We start from the raw sequence: 23,042 nt of genomic DNA, 5'->3' as shown, positions 1-23,042 counted from the left end.
TGATCACCTCGCAGTTTGATCCCTGCTTGTCAGTCTTAATGAATCTTGGTATAGCAGTGTAAGATACCTGGAAAATCTCACCATACTGAATATCAAATCATTTTTATTTTCTTTTTTTCAAATATTTCCTGATGCTTTTCTGGAAACCCCCTACCTTAGTGAAATCCTAAGTCTTCAGGTCCCCTTCTAAGGAATAAAAACCAAATTCCTTAGTGGTGATTGGTACTTTCTTCTGATGTAAAGATGAGATTGCAAGCCTATGTCTTAACCTCCGTTTTCTACAAACTGCCTAGTAACTCTCTGGTGGTAATCCTATTAAGGATTAATAGTCACAGTTTGCATTAAGGACGGAACAGTGGCCATGTGTGTCATAATATTAATATTTTAATATTTAGCCCCCCCTTTGCCAGTACCATTATGTATGGTGACAAACCTCTTAAAAGCAAAGCAAAGCAAATACTATATCCACATTGTAAGAACAGACAGGTAGAGGTCATGGAGCAAAGCAGCTGCCCCTCAGGCAGGGCCTCGTAGAGTCACTGTGTCCACACAGCAGCTGGAGCCTGTCATAGCATGCACAGGCATGCTAGCTTAGGGGGTCTGACTCACACTACCAAAATTTACAATATGCTGATCAGATCCCCAGGGGCTTTGTTTATAACAAGGAGGGAAATTACTCAACAAGCTGGATATTTGTAGGTAAGTAATTTTTACCCATAGGAGAGTAGCTTCCTTTAAAGTTCAGAGAACCCCTTTACTCTGCAGTCCTCTCACAACACTGTCTCAAGGGGTTAGTTCTAAAAAATACCTCATCATCACAACTTTGTGGTTTGTATGCTGAAGAGGCCCTAGGCCAATGTAATGTCTTCAGGGTCTCTATTTTGATATACATGTCACAGTGCCATGCATGAAATATCTTGTTACAAAGAGAACTGAGAGAATCCAAGACAACCTATTAATATTTATAGAGACATTGATATGAATATAGATTTGCAAGTGTGCATATCACCAGAATATGAGTTTAGAAGTAGAATGAAAAAAAAAAAAGCCATGCAAATAGACTAGTTTCTGAAGCACAATGTACAGAATGATTTTAAACTAAAACTTTGTAGCCCAGAGCAGCAAGTCTGCTGATACACAGTTTCTTTGTCTGTACTGCCTCCTGGTGGTAAGATGGCATTAGTCCTTTGGCAGAAAGGGGACTGGGAGTAAAGGAGACAGGTGAGAGTGGTAGGTACAAGAAAGGCAACAGGTAAGAGAAGAAATAAAATAGAAAAGAAGGAAGTCTTTTGTATCCTGGCACAGTATCCTGGAACGGTTTTCAGAAGAGCCTGGCAGTGGGAATCTTAGGAGAGAGGAGTTGCTTTTGCTGTCCATCAATGTTGGTCAGCTCTCTTGAATTTCTTAGAACTGAAAAGATTTTGCAGCCCCGTGTAGGGTGAGTGTTGTGATACTGAGTCACATTGCTCAGCCACCGCGGTACCCTGCACTCTCTGTCATCTCAGAGAAATGTAGCCTGGAAATTGGATGATACTTAGTCCACAGCATATGTTTAGCAGAGATTTAGGCAGAATAGCTCAGTGGCCCCAGGGAAGCCCCTGTGTGGGCATTTTACCCTTTTTTTAGCTACCCAGGGAAATAACAAAGGAGAACCTTGGTGTTTATTTACAGTTCTTGGCATTATATTTCAAGAAGATTATACCAGTAATCCTAGACCCACAAATAAATACTGCACTGAAAGGCACCCAAACGTATAGTCTCAATTCTCTTTCATGTGAGCTTGCAAATCTGTTGCTATACCTGAGTATAATACAAGTGTGATGTGTACTTCCCATTAATGAGTGTTTCCCGACCGCTGGTGAGACCTCTAGTGGGCGGTGGAGTTATTGCAAAGAGTCCCAGAATTTATAGTCTAGATGTGTCGTTTTAAGGAGTGGAAAAAAATATTTTGTGCAAATGTACCGATATTTTTCAAAAATATCAGGATGACCAGAACAAGTAAAATATAAGTTTATGTTAAAGAACTACTGAATTCACACTAGCTTTTGGTTATTATATATTTTCTTAATTTGATTCTACTAACAATGTAATTATTAAAATTTTTATATTACAAGTAGGTCCTCATGTTTGAAAAGGTTGTGAGCCATCACTGATGCAGACTACCTAGGTGATGCTACTAATTTAAGCAGGGAAGACAGACTCCCTCCACTCCTACCCAGTCATACTCTCAATAACTGTTTTTCACGTCTGAGATGAGCCCCAAGGAAGGCACTGGTGGGCTCAGATGCTCTGGGGCTTTGCTCAGTAGTCAGCTTTGCGGTTTCAGGAGGCCCAAGAGAACTTCAGGGCTTTCCACCCTGAGCACTTTGTTCAGGAAGCTTAAGAGACTTGTTGTGGTTTCAGATATGACATGCTTGAAGTTCTGGAGTTGGCACAAATTACTGCTCCTGCTCAAACAGATAGTAGAAAGAAAGACAACCTTAGGGGCTGGTGGCCTGAAAACCGAAGCTGTGGTTGTCTCTACAGACAACTGCTCTTCAGCAAGCTTGCAATTGCTCCAAGAGGCAAACACACTTCTTTCATGTGGGAAAAGAAAGAACTTTATCAGACAAAAAGTCTCTATTCTCTTGAAACACTGGGTGAGAGGGGAGGAAGTCGGGCAGTAAATTGGGGCAGAATTTACAACAGTGAAAATCACGTTTTTGTTGAGTTCTCCCTTATCACATGGGCAAGTCCACGCTGTTACAGATGCTTCATAGATGCTTGTGTTACTATCAACTACCAGCCGAAGCTCTAACAAGGCCCCCAGAGAGTAGAGAGCTCAACTCCCTCAAGCAGGCCATAAGTTAAGCCACTATGTCCTGAATCAACCAGCTCAGCTTGGCTGTTTGAGGACAGAGGCTGATGGCAACAAGATTCTAAAGCTTAAATGGGCACGTGCAAAGCCTCATGAGAAGCAAAGTATTTCGGCCTCACCTGTTACAGTAGTGCCATTAAACAAGCCACCTAATCACTATCCCAAAGACAGGCTGGCGTATTTGTTAAGTGAAGTACTAAGGTTACAGATAGTTTGGTTTTAGTTATAACTCCAAGTTATAACTACATATAGGCATATATAAATTTGAATGTCTTGGCAAAAGTATCTCTCTCGCTGTTTGTCATGGCAGTTTTACCACTGGAAATTCATTTCTTTGAGTTAAGAGTATTTTCCATCTCTCTTACAATGCAGACATTGTGGTGGATGTATCTGGGAGAAATGGGAGAAATGACAGGTGTGTGAAGATGGAGAAATGACAGGTATCTGAAGATGGAGCAGGATGCCAGGAAGGCTAACAGAATGATAAAGGAGAATAAAAAGTAAGACAGATAATGCTTACAGCTTGGAATGTTTGAAAGAGAATTTGGAATCTATGATCAGAAACAAGGTGGCCAAAAGCAAAATCACAACTGGGTAGGATCCATCTGGCTTGTGGCCCAAACTCTCAGCTCCTCTATCCTTCCCTCCAGGCCCTCCTCCCCTCTGGCTGACTTGACATCAAACTTTAGACTCTTATTTGCCCTCTTTGCTTTAGCAAACCTGTCATATAAAGAACATGCAACTAAGGAAGGGCATGTTCACATCTTGATTCTTTGGGTAAGGCATTCCATTTCTTTCTGTGTTTCTCATAAAATAGGGCTAGTGTCCATCATAGTTTCTTAATGCTAAAAATATATATATTTTCCTTGCATCTTAACATTACTGAAATCTGGAAACATTTTATAATGTGTGCATTTGACATGGTAGTGTCTCTTTTTTAATCTCAAAAATCTGTTGCTAAATAGATGGTGTGTCTCCTACTTAATGGCCTCATAGAACTCAAAAAATAGAATATTGTTTTGTTCTCTCTCACAGGTTAATGTGAGGGCTGAATATGATAATTCTTATGAAAAGTTGGCAGTGGTTAACAGTAGACAAATAAAATGTCATTCGATTTTCCCTACATGGTCTGCTTCTGTTGGATGATGGTTCAAATGATCCCTAACGACAGTTCCAATATGTTCCTGCACAACGGGCACGTGAGGCCTTCTTTCCTAAGGCACACTGTTACAATGTTGTGTTGTTTGCTATTGGAAAACCATTTTGTATCATAAAAATATCATGATCATTAAAATAAAAACAAAAAGAGAAGAAATGAAAATATTTGTTCTTGTACACATTAAAATTAAACATGAATATAAATTGTATATATTATATATAAATTATATATATTTGGCCTTCCATATTCATGTGTTCTGCTTCTGAAGATTCAACCAACAGTAGATCAAAAATATTTTTAAAAATTAAAGTAAAAAATAACAATACAACAAAAAATAAAAAACAATACAAAAACCACTTTCTACTTCCGGTGCGCGGCGTCCACTTCCGGAGCGCGGAGATGGTCGCTTGTTATGGCGAGAGGTGGGAAAGGGCGTGAAGGGTTTGAAACATGGCAGATGACGTGGACCCGCAACAAACTACCAACACCATAGAGGAGCCCTTTGATCTCATCAGGCTCAGCCTGGACGAGCGCATTTACGTGAAAATGACGAATGACTGGGGCAGAGCTTCGGGGAAGATTACATGCTTACGATCAACATCTAAACATGATATTGGGAGACGTGGAAGAAACTGTCACTACTATAGAAATTGACGAAGAAATGTATGAAGAGGTCTATAAATCAACGAAACGGAACATCCCGATGCTGTTTGTCCGGGGAGACGACGTCGTCCTGGTGGCCCCTCTGTTGAGAGTCGGCTGACGCCAAGGCTGTCCCCCAAGGGGAGTTTGTGCCATCTCCGCTCTAAATGTCTAAGACGTTGGAAAGAGAGACCTTCGAACGTGCTGGTATTAAGAAATGACCCAGGGATTCTTGCACTTCCGAAATGAGTTGATTTGTAGGTAACTCACAGCTTCTTAAACTAAGTGTCGTTTTGTTTTTCTCCACCACTTCCAGTAAGTGTGATCCTCAAGGTGCAGAACTTTTTTTTTCAGAAGTTGGTTTGCTCTGTTATTCTGATATACAGTTTCTGATTTTTCCCCTTTAAATTTGATGGTTTTAATGCAAAAATATATATATAGTATAGTAACTATTTACATAGCATTTATATTGTATTAAGTATTATAAATAATCTAGAGATTATTTAAAGTATACAGGAGAATGTGTGTAGATTATATGCAAATTTCTCCTTCATTTTTTTTTAAAGGACTGGAGCATACTAAGATTTGGGTATCCATGAGGGTCCTGGAACAAATCCTCCTGCAGATACCAATGGATGACTGTATATTTAAAGGAAGCATTATATATATTCCCTTTTAGGGACTTTTCTGGAGATCTAGTTTGACCAAGACTTCTTAAAAATGAATCCAATGAGATTTTAATAGAAAGCATCTTTTTCTTTTCCTAAATATCACATAGAAAACACAGGAGTTCTTGATTGCTCCAAGACTTGTAAAGTGTAAAGGCTGCTAGAAGATGAATTTTGGACTTCTGGTACACGAAGAAAGAAGAAGGTTTGATGGCAGGCCAGCCATGTGGCACTTCTCAATCATATGAGGTAAATGGTCCTTGCTCTCCTTCCTGGTCTATTCTTCAGCAAATTTTTAAAATATAGCTGCTATTCTCTAAAGTATTAGGCCAAGGGAATGCATAGTGTCAGGCCTACTGGGAGTTTGACTGTGGTCAGTGTTTTTAGATTCCCATATGATTTTCCCGAAGTTAGACAGTAAGTTCTTGGCAGAGTCAGGATTCAAACTTAGAGTCCCTGGCCCTGTGTCCTGTGGAGATAAACATACCTTTGTAGCCAACAAGTGAAGATCCAACAAATATTTATTGAGTGGTTGCTATGTGCTAGGTTCTACACCACCTGTCAGATATGCAAAGATGAATACATGCTGTTACAAATTGATAGGAAAATGTGGTGAGAACATGAACTAGAAATTCACAAAGGAAAACCTCACATGATCAATAAATATTTAAATATGTGTAATTCAGTAGCAACTAAGGAAATATAAGTTAAAATGAGAAGCTTTTTTTTTTTGCTGTGTTTGACAAAGTTTAAAAACAATGACTATACTCAGTGCTAGAGAGTGTGTGGGGGTCACTTTGCTATACTGTTGATGGAATTACCACCTTGCTAGAGGAATTTGGCAACATGTATCAAAATAAAAATGCCTATCTTTAACCTACAAATTCCCATTAAGGAAATTTAAACAAAGTAAATAATAGAAAAAACAAGCTCAAAGATGTATATACAAAGATTTCATTGAAATGTTCCTTATAATAATCGGTTCATGTAAATGTTATATACAGTATTGTTAACTCATTTATGGTACATCCTTTCAATAAAATCCTGTGCAGGTGATAATGTATATCTATATTAGGATAGCTATCCACAATATATCACCAAGTGAAAGCAACAGAATGTTACATGCATTGTAATTCTATTACTATTTTGGTTATTTAAAATGTACACACACACACGTATATATAAATATACATAGAAAGAAATTAAGAAAGGTCCTCCAAGGTTTTAAACATCAACTAATCTTTCATTTTTATATACTTATTTCTTCAACTTTTTGCAATGAGCCTTAATTACTTTTATTATCTGAAAGACTTTTAAAACATAAATATCAAACACTCTGTCCTCAAGGATATCACATTTGTATACATGGGCATATTTTTCCAAGCTGGAATGTGAGTTTGCCTACCAATTCTAGAATTTACAGATTAGTAGAGCTAAGAAAGCTGTGAGTCTTCCCCTCCTTTCAAAAACCAGTGTGAGGAAGAGGGCAAGGAATCCAGACAAATCTTGCCTCTAGTCCTTTTCTCAGCAATTTTTTTCCTGAAATAAATCAGATCCAGGAGATGTAATCATTTCTCTTAAGCAGGAAAAGAACTAAAGTTTATTGGGAGTTCTTAATTTCAAGGCACTCTCAGGATACTTGCATGTCCTCCACAGGTTGGGTGAGTATCACTAGACAAAATAACTGGCCCCAAATTGCACAGGTAGAAGTTGGCAGAGCCATGATTCAAATCTAGTCCTCTGATTGCAAAACCTATGCTGTTTCTATGGGTTCCTTACTATCTGCTTTTGTGTGTTTGTGTGTTCACCAAGATATAGATCCTTACTTTACAGTGAAATAATTTATGCCTTATACTCTTATGCCTTATACATTTGTACACCCATAATATGCTAAAAAAAAAACTGCACATAATTGGGTCTTTCTTAAAAGAAGCCTACAGTGGCTACATTTCTGTCATTCCATAGTCTTCTTTAGTTGGATAGAGACCTGTGTATCCATCCATCTATCCATCCTTACATATATCATCTTCATTCACCCCTCCTTCTGTCTAGAATTTGTTAAGAGCAATGTAGTTTAGAATTTAAGAGCATGGTCGATAGAACCAAACTGGCTTGATTCAAATTGTGGCTCTACTGCTTACTGAATATGAGATAATGGACAAGGAACTTAAAAACTTTGTGCCTTCTTTTCCTGTAAAATAGGAATAATAATAATAGTACCTACCTCATAATGTTGTTGGGTACACTAAATGAATTAATAAATGTAAAGTACCTAGAGCAGAGCCTGACATGTAATAAGCACATCATTTCCACCATTATTATTAATACCATGCACCATGTACTAGACTTCCCTGAATAAGGGGGTTGGGCTGGTTTTATTGTTACAGGGTAATGAGGCGTGACCTGACAGGATCTTTTGATGAGGTGATTCCAGGAAACACAGTCTGACTGGACCATGCCATGGGGTGATGCCAGTGCTTGATCTGATTGGATCCTGGATCCTGCCATGCGGTGTCTTCCTCTTAATTCAGTCCCTACACCTTGGTTGAAGCTCTTAGTTCTGCCCATGGCTGCAGGCTTGGTTCATCTGGGCTTGCTCAGGTTGTAGGGCCTTCAACCTGGGGGTCCTTAGCAACTGAAAACAGTTCATAAATTTGTTATATAAAAGTTAAGCCAGATTATCTGGTACAGTTACAAGGATGTTACCAAAAGCTTAGCACTTGTCCCCGAGGCTGCCTCAGATGAATGAAGACAAATGGCTTAAGGAGAAGGAAAGGGAAGTTTACTAATTTGCCAGCAAATTAGGAGGATGGGGACTGGCATCTTAAAGTACCATTGTCCTAACTATAGGCAGAAATAACAAGCTTTTAAAGGGGGGTTTTCAGCTGTTCAACTATAGTTGGTGGGCCTGATCAATCCCATCTCCAGCAAAGATGATCCCATGAACTCTGTCTGGACCATTCCGTTGAGCCATCTCCTGTGGTACAAAGAACAAAGAGCACTCCCCTGCCCCTCTGATTACTGGCCTTGGACACTGTTGCAGATTTTAATTCCCAAAAGGAGTAGGGGTTGGGGGGTTTTAAAGAGACAACACATAAGACATTTTACCCTTTTTCAGGCCATTCCCTCTGTTACAAGGGGAGAAGTTGTCTAATCTGAAGTGAACCAGATAAAAGCAGGAAAGGTGGAAACAAAGTCCTGGAAGCAAGGGCACGGTGGCAAGCTTGAGGCACCAAGTGGCCCAGAACGATAGCAGTATGGAATGCTAGAGGGGTGGGTACAAGAAGGATGGAACCGGTGGGGTGAGGTTTTCTGGCCCTTGTTCTTTGGCAACTTTTATAAAAGTCCCCTAAATCTAGTGCAGCTGGCCACACACCTTCTCCTTTCCTTACTTCTAAACCTTTCTCCCTATTAGCCCTTAATTAATAACAACACCTCAGACATAAGAGATAAGGTTGAGGTCATAGGTTAAAAACTCTCTCTTTATTACATTTTCTGTTTCTGGTGTAGAATGACTGGGTGTTCCAGTTATGCCTACGTCTGGAAACTTCATTCTATTTAGAGTCTCAGACTGTGGAAGTGGGATCCAAAGTGTGACCAACTTTGGGGAAAACTGACTCTCCCAGCCATCTGGGTGTGACAGGCTTTTCTAGACCAGCTGCCTCCCAGTACACAGAGCAACAGCACATGGTGGGGGCCACACCCCTGCTTTCGGCAGACATCACAGCATGCCCATGGGGCAAGCTGACCAGCTCAGGTGGGCAGAGATTTCTACAATTCTTGTAGTTCTTGCATTGTCCTTCTCAAAAATAATTATGTACCAAGGACAGAATGTAAGTGATACAAAGCTACTGGATCTGAGTTTTTGTGTCTTGGTTATTTTCAAGGACTGCTCTCCCTTGATTTCTTTGTTTCCCTTTAAAGTATCAAGTAATAAAGTGTTTCCTGATTATTCAGCTTTTACTAATGCCTCATTCTTCACAAAAATCATATATTCTTAATTTTGGTCTTCAATCAGTACATTCCACAGGTTCTCTCAGTGTGAAATATGTCTTGAGACCTGAAGATTCTCATTCTATTTTGAGATTCCTTTTGAAAGTAAATGAAAGTTGCACACTGAACTGGTTGCCATTTTCCAAAGGCGGTTCAAACATACCTATATTTATCTTCAAAAGGGTTTTTGTAGGTTTGTCATAACACTCTTGTTTGTCTGTTGGCTTCAGCTTGCTTTCTGTTTTTTGGTGTAACATCCTCCATAAGATATTTTTGGCAGCAGAGCTTGTCTGAATCAGTCTCCTTTTCATTTCTGAGGCAAACCAGTGATTCATCTTTAGCATGGGTGCCACGTTCGCAAACATGGCTGTGGCTGTTTTCTATCATTAGGGTTTAAGTTAGGGAGACAGAGCAAGGAAAGCTGTCTTAACGGGATTCAAGTTTCCAATTTGTTCTTCACTGTTGCTATTGTCTACAGCATCAGAAAGAATGTGAGTGTAGGTTAAGTCCCTTTGGCCTTCCTTAGACACCACCCCTGTTTGTGGGGCTTGAGAGGTGAGATGTGTGCAGTAGGCAGGCTGTAACAGAGAGGATGGCCCCAAAAACAGAAAAAGAAAGTATGTTTTCTGTCTCTCACTAAAACTAGCTTCCCTGCCTGAGGCCAGTGGCTGGGCGGGCCAGGGGAGTGTGGCCCAGGGGAGTATTTTCTTTGTTCTTTGGGTTGTAGGAGATATGGGGACCAGGCTGTCCCAGGAGATCCTGGGGCTCTGGCCTGGCTCCAGACTGGTAGAAGGGTCCCAACAGATTCTGGAGATGAAAGGATCAGAACCATCAACTGTAGCTGACAACAATACCCTGAACCTGAGAACTCGCCTCTTAAAAGCTCTGTATTTTCCCTTATAGAGGAGGAACATTGGTTTGGGGACAATAGTCTGCCTTTTTCCTCCTTTGCCAGCAAAGTAATAAATAATCTCTTTCCTTCTCTTCAAGTATTTGTTCTCATTCTTCTGATTTGGCCTCATGGACAAGTGCCAAACTTGTGGTAACAAGGCTGAAAGTTGAGTTAAAAAGTAGTAAAATCAGGCCATGTATTGTGGCTCATGCCTGTAATCCTAGCACTCTGGGATGCCAAGACAGAAGGATAATTTGAGCTCAGGAGCTAGAGACCAGCCTGAGCAAGAGCAAGACCCTGTCTCTAGTAAATGTAGAAGAATTAGCCGGGTGTGCTGGTGCATACCTGCAGTCCCAGCTACTCAGGAGACTGAGGCAAGAGGATCACCTCGGCACTCACCCAGGCAACAGAGAGACTCTGTCTCAAAAAAAAAAAAAAAGGTAGTGAAATCACATGCCTCCTAATGTGCTATACCGAGAAGAGCATAGCATCACCTATACCTTATTCCTGCCAAAAATGTTTAATCTGAATCTCATGGCAAGGAAACAATTAGGCACATTCAAATTGAGAGATATTTTGCAAAACAGCTAGCTTGGGCTCTTTAAAAATGTCAATGTTATAAAAAAAACAACAAAAAGGTTGGGGAATTGTTCTAGATTAATTCTCAAAATGGGGGCTCTAGACCAGCAGCACAGGCATCACGGAGAAACTTACTGGAAAAGCAGAATCTCAAGCCCAACCACAGATCTACAGAATTAGAATCTACACTTTGACAAGATCCCCAGGTGATTTGTGTGTTCATTCAATTCTAACAAGCTCTGATCTAATGTGCAATTCATATTAAAATTTCTACAATTGTCCCAGTGATATTCTTTTTGGCTGTTCCTGTCCCACCCGCTCCCCAATTCTGAATCTAGTCAGGTATCCCACATTGCATTTAATTGTCAAGTCTCTTTAGTCTCTTTTAATCTAGAACTTTGGCTCTAAAATTTTAGCATGCATCAGAATCACCTGGAGAGTTTGTTAAAACACAGATTGCCACCCTCTCTACGTTAGCTCCTAGAGGTAATGTTGGTTGCTGCTGACCCTGGGCCCACACTTTGAGTACCAAGGGATCAAATAATAGTGCATATTATTTCAGTGTTAAATCTCTAAGTGCAGTAATCATGGTTGCATAGGAAAAAAGACTTTGTTACTAGGAAATTCTTGCTGAAGTATTTAAAATGTCATGATATCTGCAACTAACTGTCCGGTGATTCTGCAAAATAAATAGCCAGATGAATGAATGGATCATGGATGCATAGACTGAATGGATGGAAGCATGGATGCATGGATAAAGCAAACATGGCAAAGTGTTCATCATCAGTAAAAACAGATAAATCATGAACATAGTGAACTAAGTAAATAGTTGAGGGATGATGATGGAAAAACCAAACTCTGCAAAATGTCTAAAGAGGTTTATTCAAGCCTATATGAGTGACCATGGTCTGGAAAAATAGTCTGAAGAGGTCCTGAGAAGGTGCATCCAAGGTGACCAGGTATAGTTTGGTTTCATACATTTCAGGGAGACAGTATTGGAGACAAGATCACAAATCAATGCAAAGGAGGTATATATTGGTTTGGCCCAAAAAGGCAGGACATATCAAAGTGAAGGCTTATAAGTAATAGGTGGGTTTAGGGATCCTTGAGTTGAGAATTGGATGAAAGAGTTAAGCTTTGTCTAAAAACTTAGAGTCAGTAGAAAGAAATGCTTAAAATAAGGGGGTTTGTTTTTTGTCTTGTGGTACCATGCCAGAATTAGGGTGTGAAAATAACCCACTATACACTGGGTCAAAAAAAAAAAAAAAACTATTTAGCAAGCTTGTGGGTGTGACTCTCCCCAAGACCCCTGGAATGGAATTTTTGGGTAAGGAAAAAGGTCAAAATTTAGTTCCCTGGGAACATATAAAAGAACAAACTGTAGGGAGGAAAAAAACTTCTCTGGCTACTCTTTTAGGCTCTTTGCTTGGGACTTTACAAATTAGACTGACAAAAGACAGATTAACAAATGAAAAGGCATACAAATTTTATTTTATGTTAATTTTTACATGATAAGGGAGCCTTCCTAGAAAAGAAGGAAAAGCAGCAGCTTGGCCTGGGAACTTATATGCCATTTTAAACAAAGACTGATAAGTTGCAGAGATATGACAAGAAAAGGAAAAGGGTTTTGGGCTTCCAAGGATTGCAAACTGTAGGAAGGTAAACACTTGGGGGAAACTAATGAAAGGTAAAGCTATCTCAGCAAGGTTTGTTTGTGCAGATGTTAGAGCAGGTTTCCTTCCGCCCCAGACACCCAGAGGTGGAATCACTGAGGCTGCAAAGCACAAAGGAGTTTATTGGCTAGCTTGAGCTAGGGTCCATGTCCCAGAGCACCAACTCAGGGGCTTCCCTAAGAACCAGGACCCCGCCCTGGCGTATAAGTCAAGCTTTTATACTTTTCTGCAAGTTTTACACGCTGAGTACACCTTCCCCCCTCCCCCCTTAGTCCATTGGTTCCTTTAAAAGTAGCTGATTGTGTGGGCTCCTGATTGGCTCCTTCAAAAGCGGGGGCGCGTCATTTCAAGAAGGGTGTAGTAGGCCGAAGTTGAAACTTAGGCCTACTCCAGGAAGTGCAGCGTCATGGAGTCGCTCCTGCTCTCATTCCTGTTTTACACAAATCCACCTTCCTCAGTGCCAATCCTCCATTTTCTTCAAAGCCATAACACTTTCCTGGGGGAAGGGATTTATGGCAGTCATTATTCGGGAGTTTCTGCTTTTAGTCAGTTAAGGGAATGTAGGGATGGCTTCTTTCTGCATCTATTGAATCTCAGATGTCTTCAGCTCTAAATAATCTTTATGCCAAAGTGGCATATTTTAGGGCATTGTATTCTGATCCCATTCAGAATAAACAAAGTGTTTCCCTAGAGAATATAGATTTTATTGTCCCAATTAACAGTATACCAGTGTAGAGTGTGGAAAGAGCAGTGTTTGGATGGATCTGATTTGCATCCTCACGGCTGCTGGGTGAGCAGAGTACAGTGCATGGCTCAATAACCAACCCTTATGATTTTAACCTGAATATCTGAATGGAAGCTGATCTCATAGTGTTTTATGCCAAAATGACCAATAGGAATAGTGACCATATTGAACTTATTTTACTAATACCATGTAAGTCTTCAGTTAGTCAACCAACAATTTTTATCATTTATTTGTAGTGTCAGAAATATTTGACCCTTGTCATCGGTGTCCATTCAGCAATTATCCCTGGTGGTTTATAACAGGACACATTTTAATTACGGGGAGGGGTAATTCAAAGTGTAACAGAGTAGTCTTAACAAAAGTACCAGGATACTTTGGACTAAAGAATTTTACCAGCAAACTGTAATGTTTACGCTGGCCATTACCCAGTTCCTAGAAGTCCAGATACTTTCTTAACAGCATGTCCTGCTGCAGTGGACTGTCCTACCAGCCCACTGCCAAGTCTGCAGGCGCTTTCCCTGTTGTAGGACACAATGGCAATGCTAGCTAACATTTCTTGGATTGAGCATCTGCTGCTGCTACACATGCATGCACACACACACACACAGTTACTGGGTAATTACTAGTCAAGGCACAAATTTTAAACTGCTTCTTTCACAAATTTAAATAGACATCACATTCCCTATTGTTTCGGGTTAGTCCCAGTTTTGCTTCTCTAGGCACTAGAGAAATAAATCCTAAACACATTGGTGACCCACAGTCTCAGACGCTGCAACAGACAAGAGCTTGATACTATTTTCCTTTAAAAACACACATACACAAGCATATACACATACAAATAAGCCTCGTATTAAAGATTTCTTCTGGATTTGCATTTACTTCTTCTATATCTGCTTTTGCACTTGTTTCTGGTTACACTGACCAGCTCACAGTCTTGCATAAGTCCTCAGCCTTTCTAGCCTTTACTTCTCTATTTATCATGTGAGGAGACTTGTGGGCTCCTGAAGGGCCATGATGTCTTTGGCCTGATTCTACACTGTGGTCTCTGCCTAGAAGCCTATATCCCACTCCAGACTAACTGGAGACAATTTTGCCCCTTAGGAGACATTTGTCAATATCTGGAGATATTTTAGGATGTCACAACTTAGGGCAAAGGGGGTATGACTGGCATCTTAGAAGTAGAGGCCATGGATATTATTAAATATCCTCTAATACAAAAATAAGCCCTCACAACAAGTAATTATCTAGTCCAAAATGTCAATAATGCCAAGGTCGAGAAATCCTCTTCTAGACCTAGTAATTCCTACAAGTCTTTTAGCTTGCAATTTAAATGTCACTTCTCCCAGAACACCTGTCTAATGCCCATAATTGAATATAAAGCAAGAGAACATTTACCCCTATATGCTATAATTGCTCTTTACCCTTTTTTCTTTCTAGGAGATGAGGGAATGTTTCTTGTTTAGTGTTTCATGTATCTCTCGAGCTTAGCACATAATATAGTAGAACAAAGGAATAGATAGATGCATGAATAATGTCTTGGTCCATTTAGTGTTTCTATAACACCTGAGACTGGGTAATTTATAAAGAAAAGTTTATTTAGCTCACAGTTCTGCAAGCTGGGAAGTTCAAGGTCATGGCCCTGGGATCTAGCAAAGGTTTTCATGGTGTGTCATAAAATGGTGGAGAAAGTCAAAGGAGAAGCAGACAAGTGCAAAGAGGATACTAAACCCGAGGGGTGTCCTACCTTCATAAAAACCTACTCTCTTGGGAACTATTCCAGTCTCACCAGAGTGACAACTCACTGCCATAAGAGCAGCACCAAGCCATTCATGAGGGATTCACTGCCATGATCTAAACACTGCCAACAAGGCCCCACCTCCTAACACCTCGACATTGGTGATCAGATTCCAACATGAGTTTTGGTAGGGAAAAACCATATCCAAACTACAGCAGATGAACAGAGTATTAGCTTGCTATAGCTACCATAAAATACCACAGACTGTGTGGCTTAACTAACATAAATTTATTTTCTCACAGTTCTGGAAGCTGGAAGTCTGAGATCAAGATGTCAGAGGTGCTATCGTTTGAATGTTCACCCCCTCCAAAACTCATGTTGAAATTTAATCCCCAATGTGGCAGTATTGAGAGGTGGGACCTTCAAGAGGTACTTGGGTCATGAGGGTTCTGTCCTCATGAATGAATTAATTCATTTGTTAATTAATCAATTAATGGGTTAGTAGATTAACAGGTTATCATGGGAGGGGAACTGGGGTGGCTTTTTAAGAAGCAGAAGAGAGACCTGACCTAACACACTCAGCTCCCACATGATGTGATGCTTTGTGCTACTTTGGGAAGCTACAGAGAGCCCTACCAGCAAGAAGGCTCCACCAGATGCAGACCCTCAACCTTGGACTTCCTAGCCTTCATAACTGTAAGAAATAAACTTCATTTCTTTGTAAATTACCCAGTTTTTAGGTTTTCTGTTATAAGCAATAGAAAATGGACTAAGACAATAGGTTCAGTTTCTTCTGAGGCTTCTCTTCTTGGCTTGTAGATTGCTGTCTTCTCACTGTGTCCTCCTACGGCCTTTCTGCTGTGCATCTAATTTCTTATAAGGATAGCAGTCAGAATGGATTTTTACTAACTTTTTACTTATCAACTCATTTTATCCTAATCATCTCTTTAAAGGCCCTATCTCCAAATATAGCCACAGTGTGAGGAATTAGGAAATAGGTCTTCAACACATAAATTTTGTGGGGGTGTGGGACACAGCTTAGCCTATAACAGATAGATTTTTTATTATCTCTAATATTCTGAGGTTCAACTCATTAGGAATATATTTTACTTCAAAATAATTCTCCTGATCCCTTATCAATACTGGCTTTTATTCAGTAATCTCTCCACCTTTTATCTCCAAATCACTGAGGGCTGTCAGATCAGCAAATGAAAATCACCTGGTGTAACCTTGGTGCCCACACTCTTAAACAGACTATCAAAGGTAGATATCAATCCGTTGTTGGATTCTGCCTCCACTTGTGCAATTTAAGTTCCTGATCTAAAAAATGGAACCATGCTATATTGACCTCCTAGCGATAGTGCTAGAATTCATTAAAATAATGCATAAAATAATGCTTTGGAATTAATGCAATTAGTGTCAGATTATGGATTAACATGGTTATCAGAAAATAATGACACAGTATTGCTTCTTTATAAGGATAAATTTCTGACTTAAAATAGCAAATGTGGTGGCCATGGAGAGAATAGGGAGAAAGTATATTCAGTAAAGCCCAAATAGATTGATTTCTCTGTTTTATGGAGAAGTGGATTCCAGATCAGAAAAAATGGAAAGCATGGCCCCAAATTCTATATGTTCTAATATGGTGCCAATCAATACTTGACAAAGTGTTGTTTCCTGATTGTCAAAGGAAACATAAACAGTGCAAATAATTGTGGGATCTTAGAGGCTTTTCTTCAATATAACTCTGTTCAGGGATGAACTCTGCATCTGGCTCTATAACTTGTAAGCAGCCATACTATTGCCAAAAGCTTGTTTTACAAAGGTGGAGAAAAGGATTCTACATTCTTGTTTTCTACAGATGGTTAGCCAGAGAGAGTACTGTGAGAAGAAGTTTTGCACCTTAATTTCATTTAATTAGGGATTTGTTAAGGATCTAGATACTATCATTCTTTTATAAAAGTTGTATTTAAGATAATTTAAAGTACTGGGATTGAGGAGTCTATTAATTCAGGACTCTTCAGTAATAAGTGAGAGAAATACATACAATTGGAACTAGCTTAAAGATAAAAGGGGATTTATTGGCTCACATAATTAGGTTTAGTAGTGAACCTTCAACACAATCTGTCTCCCTGTCTCTTACTCTACTTTTTTCTGTGCTTGGAAAGTACTCCCCAAAGAGTGGCAAAGATGGCCACTGGTGCTCCAGCCTAAATCTTATCTGCTTAGCAACCCGAGTAGGAAAAGAGTATCTCCCTCTAAACAATAACGACAAAAGTCACAGAAAGGCTTCTCAGTTGCTCTAGCTTGTGTTATGCCCCCACCCCTGGAGCTGGGGTTGGGGTGCTACCAATCGCAATTGAGCATGTAGATTGAGGAGTTGGGCAAGGAGGGATTCCCAAAGAAAAAAGCAGTCTGAATATCAGAGGAAGGAGGATAGATGTTAGGCAGACAAAAATGAAGCCTTTTTTGTTGTTGGTTTGTTGGTTGCTTCTCAACAGGAAAAAAGACATCACAGCATTACAAATAGAAGCAACAGAGGCTAGACTGTCTGAGCCATCACTAGGCTAGACTAGACAAAGCGAGCAGAATGCTAAAGGACACGTCATTAAAACACTAAGACTATTTTAAGGAAGACTATATGATGGCAAACTTTTGGAAGGAGGAGACGGTCATCAGAGGCAGCTATCAAAGAGGATTTAACCGACAGGCTTAATTAAATATTGTAATGTCACATTTTTCTTTTAACAAACATTTTTCCTAGCAAACACTTAGAAACATTTTTAATGACTTCTTTATTTATTAAGAAACTATCTATTAAAATACAATTCAGTGAGGCCAAGGTGGTAAAAAAAGAGGCTTCTCATGTGGGCTATTTGTCATGAGAGAAATTCCCAAGGCAGGATGAGTGAGAATTCAGCACAAGCCATTGTCACTAGAGGTAAAATAAGTCTGAAAACAAGCTTCTACATTGTCGAATGTGTAAATATTTTACAAGACACTTTCCCATGCCTTGTTTCATTTTATCTTTGTGAGCATCCTATGCTCACAAGCTTAGAAAAGCTTGAATCATTACGGCTATTTCACAGACAAGGAAATCTGCAGTATGTTTCTCCTTTCATCCCAATTGAAGGATAAAGGATAACAATTTCCTTATTACAGGATCGCTGAAAAGGACCCCACTTAAATTAAGGTCACTTTACCAGAAGACAGTGGCAGACATTCTGCCTGTTTCAGGATCCCATGAGCTTTCTTCTCAGCTCCTCCTGTGTGAGCAAGACAGCCTTAAAGGTGTATCAGAGCAGGTTTAAAACACTCCTGTTCTCCTTCTTCTCACTGAGTTCTGTGGGTCCAAGAAGAAACAGTTTTCCTGGCCCTGAATCCCCCCTTTAAAAACTGATCTTGGTGGGGAAAATCTTTGTAAAGTCCAAGACTGGGAAAGCTGGACTTTATAACAGTCCAGAAAATTTTTTAGAATTTATATTGTTTGCTTTTTAGTAGGTATGGGGTGACAAGGTCCTGATGCTTTTAGAACGTGGGTGTCCATATGTATTTGCATTGTTTCAATAGGTGGCAGCATGTCCTCTCCCTTAAAAGACATCTTTTTACTTTCACATTGGGTATTAGGTTCAAATAAATAAATAGATATGTTTTTAACATGGCACATTCAGTGAAAAGCTTCTGTTGGGAAATGAAAAAGTGACAATGGTAAGTTTTCTCTGTGACACAGCATCAATATATTGCTCATGTCACAACTCGAGTCATTTAGCAGGTTTTGATGCATCAGAAATAACTTTAGAACAAAAGTTGTCTTATGACACTTCCATCTCAGACTCTAATGCTGGTACTTCTCTCCTCACTGGGGACTCAGCGTATGGGGAAAGCTTAGGGAAAATAATGCTGAGCCCTTTCCCACTCACCATTTTGTGCACGATCCTGTTTCTGTCCTGGCCACACCCTTTCCTCCTCTACTTTCTTCAGTGTGACCAGCTCCCATCTCTTCTCTCTCTCAGGATGGATTTATCTATCAACAGATGTAAATATTTTAATTCCATTCACGATGGAGTTTTTGCCAAGGTGCCCGCTGAGGAGTAGTTGGTTTCAGCTGAATCACAGAAGAAAGGGAGAGGCTTACTAGAAGCTTGGAAACCACCAACTGCCTTGATTCCAAGAAGATGAATACCCTTAGCAGGGAAAACCTATTCCGTTTGTGGGAGGGGAGTGATGGCTGCCCTGGGCGAGCATGGGTTGGTAAGGAGAGAGTCCTCTTGGCACGCAGGACTTAGGGTGCACGCCAGCAGTGTCCTAGTCTCTGTTACTTGAGCCCTCACTGTTTGTGTTGCAGGTATTCTATATTTATCTCCAAAAATTGAGCTCTTTTAGGGTAAGTGAGCTTAAAGACAATTCAATTGTGACTTAAAAAAGGAAATAACCTATATAAAATATGTATAATAAATATACATAATTTTATGAGCAAATATATCCTATTAATAACTTTCCTGATGCTGCCTCTGACAATAAAATTAATCTTTTCCCTAAGCCTTCCTCTTATTTTGAAAATTAACTTTCTAAAAGAAAATATTTCTCTGCCTGCCCAGATCTCCTTGGATCCTTTTTGTCAGCTGTGTCCATCCCCCAATCGTCTCTGTGCTTCCATGACAGCTTGTGTTTGGGATACTCAAAGGATTGTCCTTGGACACTGGAGCAGCGTCACGAGAGATCCTGACATTCGGCAGACATGACTAGCTGGTGTGGGAGTACAAGAAGCCCAGCCCCTTCGCCTGTAAGCATAACTAACAACTCTGTGAGGTCACATATATGCCAAGGCTCCCTGCAGGATCACCCGGATCCTGGGGCTTCACCTGAAATCACACCCTTGCTTGGCTTTTCCCCTTGCTAATTCTGCTTTCGCACTCCGTTACTAATTTCTCTGGGCATTTCCTTAGTAAATCACATGCACCTAAATTCTTGACTCAGGATGTACTTTTGAGGAACTCAATCCAGGACATTTCCTGTTCTCTCTCTCCCTCTCTCCCTCTCTCTCTCTCTCTCTCTCTCTCTCTCTCTCTCTCTCCCCTCCCGCTCTCCCCCTCACCCTCACTTGGTTGTTTTTTTTGTGTGTTACCCCACCCTTAATCTTATCCCAAGCGACTGCTACACCTGTGAAAGAAGGGAATGGTTTACCAATCTGGGAATTCTCCAGCCTAGGGGGGATTTACAGTAACCTAAGGCTAATTATTATGTCATTAGCTTAAATCTACATTGTGGTTCATCCCCCCACCACCCAGGGCTTTCAGAGAAGAAGCTGGAATATGCTGATACAACCTTGAGAACACTTGTTAATCATATGGTAATACCCCACACCTTCCGAAAGCCCTTCCCCAGAACAAGCCAATAAAAATAAACAACTCGAGAATTCCCAGAGAGAGAATGAGTCAGTGAGTCAGTCTGTCTCTCTACTGGCAGACACAGACCTGTTTCATTTCATAATAAAAAGCTACTTGTGTGGAACTGCTTCCTTCTTGTGGTCACTCTGTCGCTGACCCTGCCTGTGGGTTTTTTATTCCAAGTAAGGAGCCAAAGAACCAGGATAACAGTCCACCAAGAGGCTGGACCTGACACTTTGGTGTGTCTGATCATTCTTCAGCCAAGAGCACACCAAGAACCAAGAGCAGACTGCCACCCTGACAAAAACACACACCACCAACAACAACAAGAAAACTTTCTTCCCCAAATAAAGCATCTCTCAGCCATCTTTTACCAAGAAGAGTCTCATGGCAGAGCTTTGGGAATTGGACTAAATCAAGGACCCATAGCCAGTAGGTTTAGGTTTATTTTTATTCCTGGACATTTGGTAACAGTCATAAAGTTTGTTATAGGCAAGACTAAAGGGTCAGTATGGTCATGAATTGAAAATTGTTTGGGGTGACATGTCCAGCATTTGGTTGAATTTCCCCAAGAAACCAGAGATTGGGAAATTTTAACTATGGAGTTATCTTTCAATGTGAGTGTAAGAGTCAAAGAAGCAATGATACAAACTGAAATCATGTTAATTGGTTCCTAGACGGACAATTAGATATAGAAATAACATATATGTCTGATTTAATCTAAGCTTATGAATTGAAATTCTCATTTATCTTTATCAGTAAAATAAGGATATCTACTGTGTTGAATGATTGTTTTAATTTGTTAACTAGTTTATAATCTATATAAGTTTGAAATGAATAAGTTTGATTTTTAATTACACATTTGCAAGCAAAGTGGTTAAAAGACTTGGGCAGCATGCATAGGGAGCTAAGAAAATAGGAAATTAAGAAAATACCCCAGCATACACAATGTGTAACTATGTAGGGCCAGGAATCAGTTATTACTTACCTGTAGATTTTTTTAAAATAATTTTTCAGTTAAGGCCTTGTCCTGCCTCACAGGTATAGCTGGAATTAACAGGAGTGGAGTCTTCAAGGATTGGCATGGCTGGGTCTTGACAGTCTGTGGCTGGGTCAGGAATCGGCTTTAACAGAGAATGATGGATCCACAGCTTAACTCTTGTTAATTTAACAGAAGAGTGTGTTACTAACAAAATCTGATACAGCCCCACCCACCAGGGTTTAAGCTGGTCTTTGGGGCAGGCATCCCTCCAAAGTTGTGAGGAGCACCCAGTTTCCTGGCCTTACTGTATGGAAAGGAACATCAGTAGGATGCATCATCCTGTGAGAGGCAAATTCATGGATAACATTTAAAGTTAGCCCTAGCAATTGTGTATGTCTGACAGTGTCCAACTCTTGGACTTTTAAATCATTTACTTGTTGGCCTAATGACTCAGAATATAGAAAAGGTCTCCCGTACAAGATTTTACAAAAGCTTAATTTAAGCCTTTTCCTAGGGGCCACTCTAATTTTAATATCTTGTCCCATGTCAGATTTGTTTCCTGACAGATTTTTGCAATAGCTTTTAAGGTGTGGTTCATCTGTTTAATATTCCCAATGGACTGGGGTCTACAAGAGGCAGGTGATTTACATTTAATCCCCAGCTGCTTGGATACCTCCTGGGTTACCTTGGCAATAAAGGCACTATGGATGGTGAATGACAATCTAAATCTGGGGATAATTTTTTTTTAGTAAGGCTGTTATTACCTCTGAAACTTTCTCCGTACACTAAGGAAAGACTTTCATCCATCTAGTGTTTGCTATTACTAACAAATATTTAAATTTTTTTTAACTCTTGACATTACAATGAAATTTATTTGCCAGTCCTCACCCAGTCCATCACCTCTTGCTTGGATCCCCTTTGGCACAGGTGGACCTGACTTTGAATTTTTCTTGGCACAGATTATACACTTTTATATAACCTTTTCTGTAGTGCTTTGAAGATTAGGACTATGCTGTAACTCTGGATCCACCTGAGCATGGCATCTCTTTCATAGTAGGTGCTGATAAATTATTTTTTTTTATTAAAACCTCAGGGACCAGGATTGTTCCTTACTGGCTATAAGCCAAGAATTGGGTTTTAGGGCTGCTACATTGAAATCCTACTCTTGTGTGAATCTTAAATCTTCTGGAGAATACATTGGACAAAAAATGGCCAAGTCTGTATGTGGGATTAGGGCCATAACAGTGGGAGTTTTGGTCTAGGTGGCTAATTTAATGGCCTGGTCTGCTTTATTATTTTCATGAAATATTAAACAATCCTATTTTTGTTGGATTGGGCAATGTATGATTGCCACTTCTTTAGGTTCAAACACCGTCTTAGTAATTTTAAGATTTTCTGTGCATGTCTGATTTTCTTTTCCCCAAATGTCAATAGCCCTCTCTTTTTTATTTATTAAGTAGCCCTATGTGTATGCATCACAGAGAAGGCATACTCTGAATCAGTGTAAATGTTTATCTTTTTACCTGTTTCTCAGTGAAGGGCATAGATGAGGGCTATTAGTTCTGCCTTCCAGCTCATGTACTTGGTGGCAGCGCTTCAGCGTTTATGATGTCTTGCATACCCAGCTTTCTGGTTTCCCTGATCTATGAAACTGTTTTCATGCATGAATATCTCTAGATCTGGTTCTTCTGGGGGCATATCTGTTAAGTCAGGGTGGCTAGAATAGAATT

The 23,042-nt window shown here is 39.9% G+C and overlaps 1 pseudogene; it reads left to right on the top strand.

The window, feature by feature from the left end:
• Window positions 1–4,397: 4,397 nt before the first annotated feature.
• On the top strand, window positions 4,398–19,908 carry LOC105882100 (U6 snRNA-associated Sm-like protein LSm3 pseudogene; annotated as a pseudogene).
• Window positions 19,909–23,042: the final 3,134 nt, after the last annotated feature.

The sequence above is a fragment of the Microcebus murinus genome, chromosome 15 (assembly GCF_040939455.1).
Source record: "Microcebus murinus isolate Inina chromosome 15, M.murinus_Inina_mat1.0, whole genome shotgun sequence".
NCBI classification, from domain to species: Eukaryota; Metazoa; Chordata; class Mammalia; order Primates; family Cheirogaleidae; genus Microcebus; species Microcebus murinus.
Note: the sequence above shows the minus strand (reverse complement) of the source record. Positions and strands in the feature narration are given on the sequence as shown.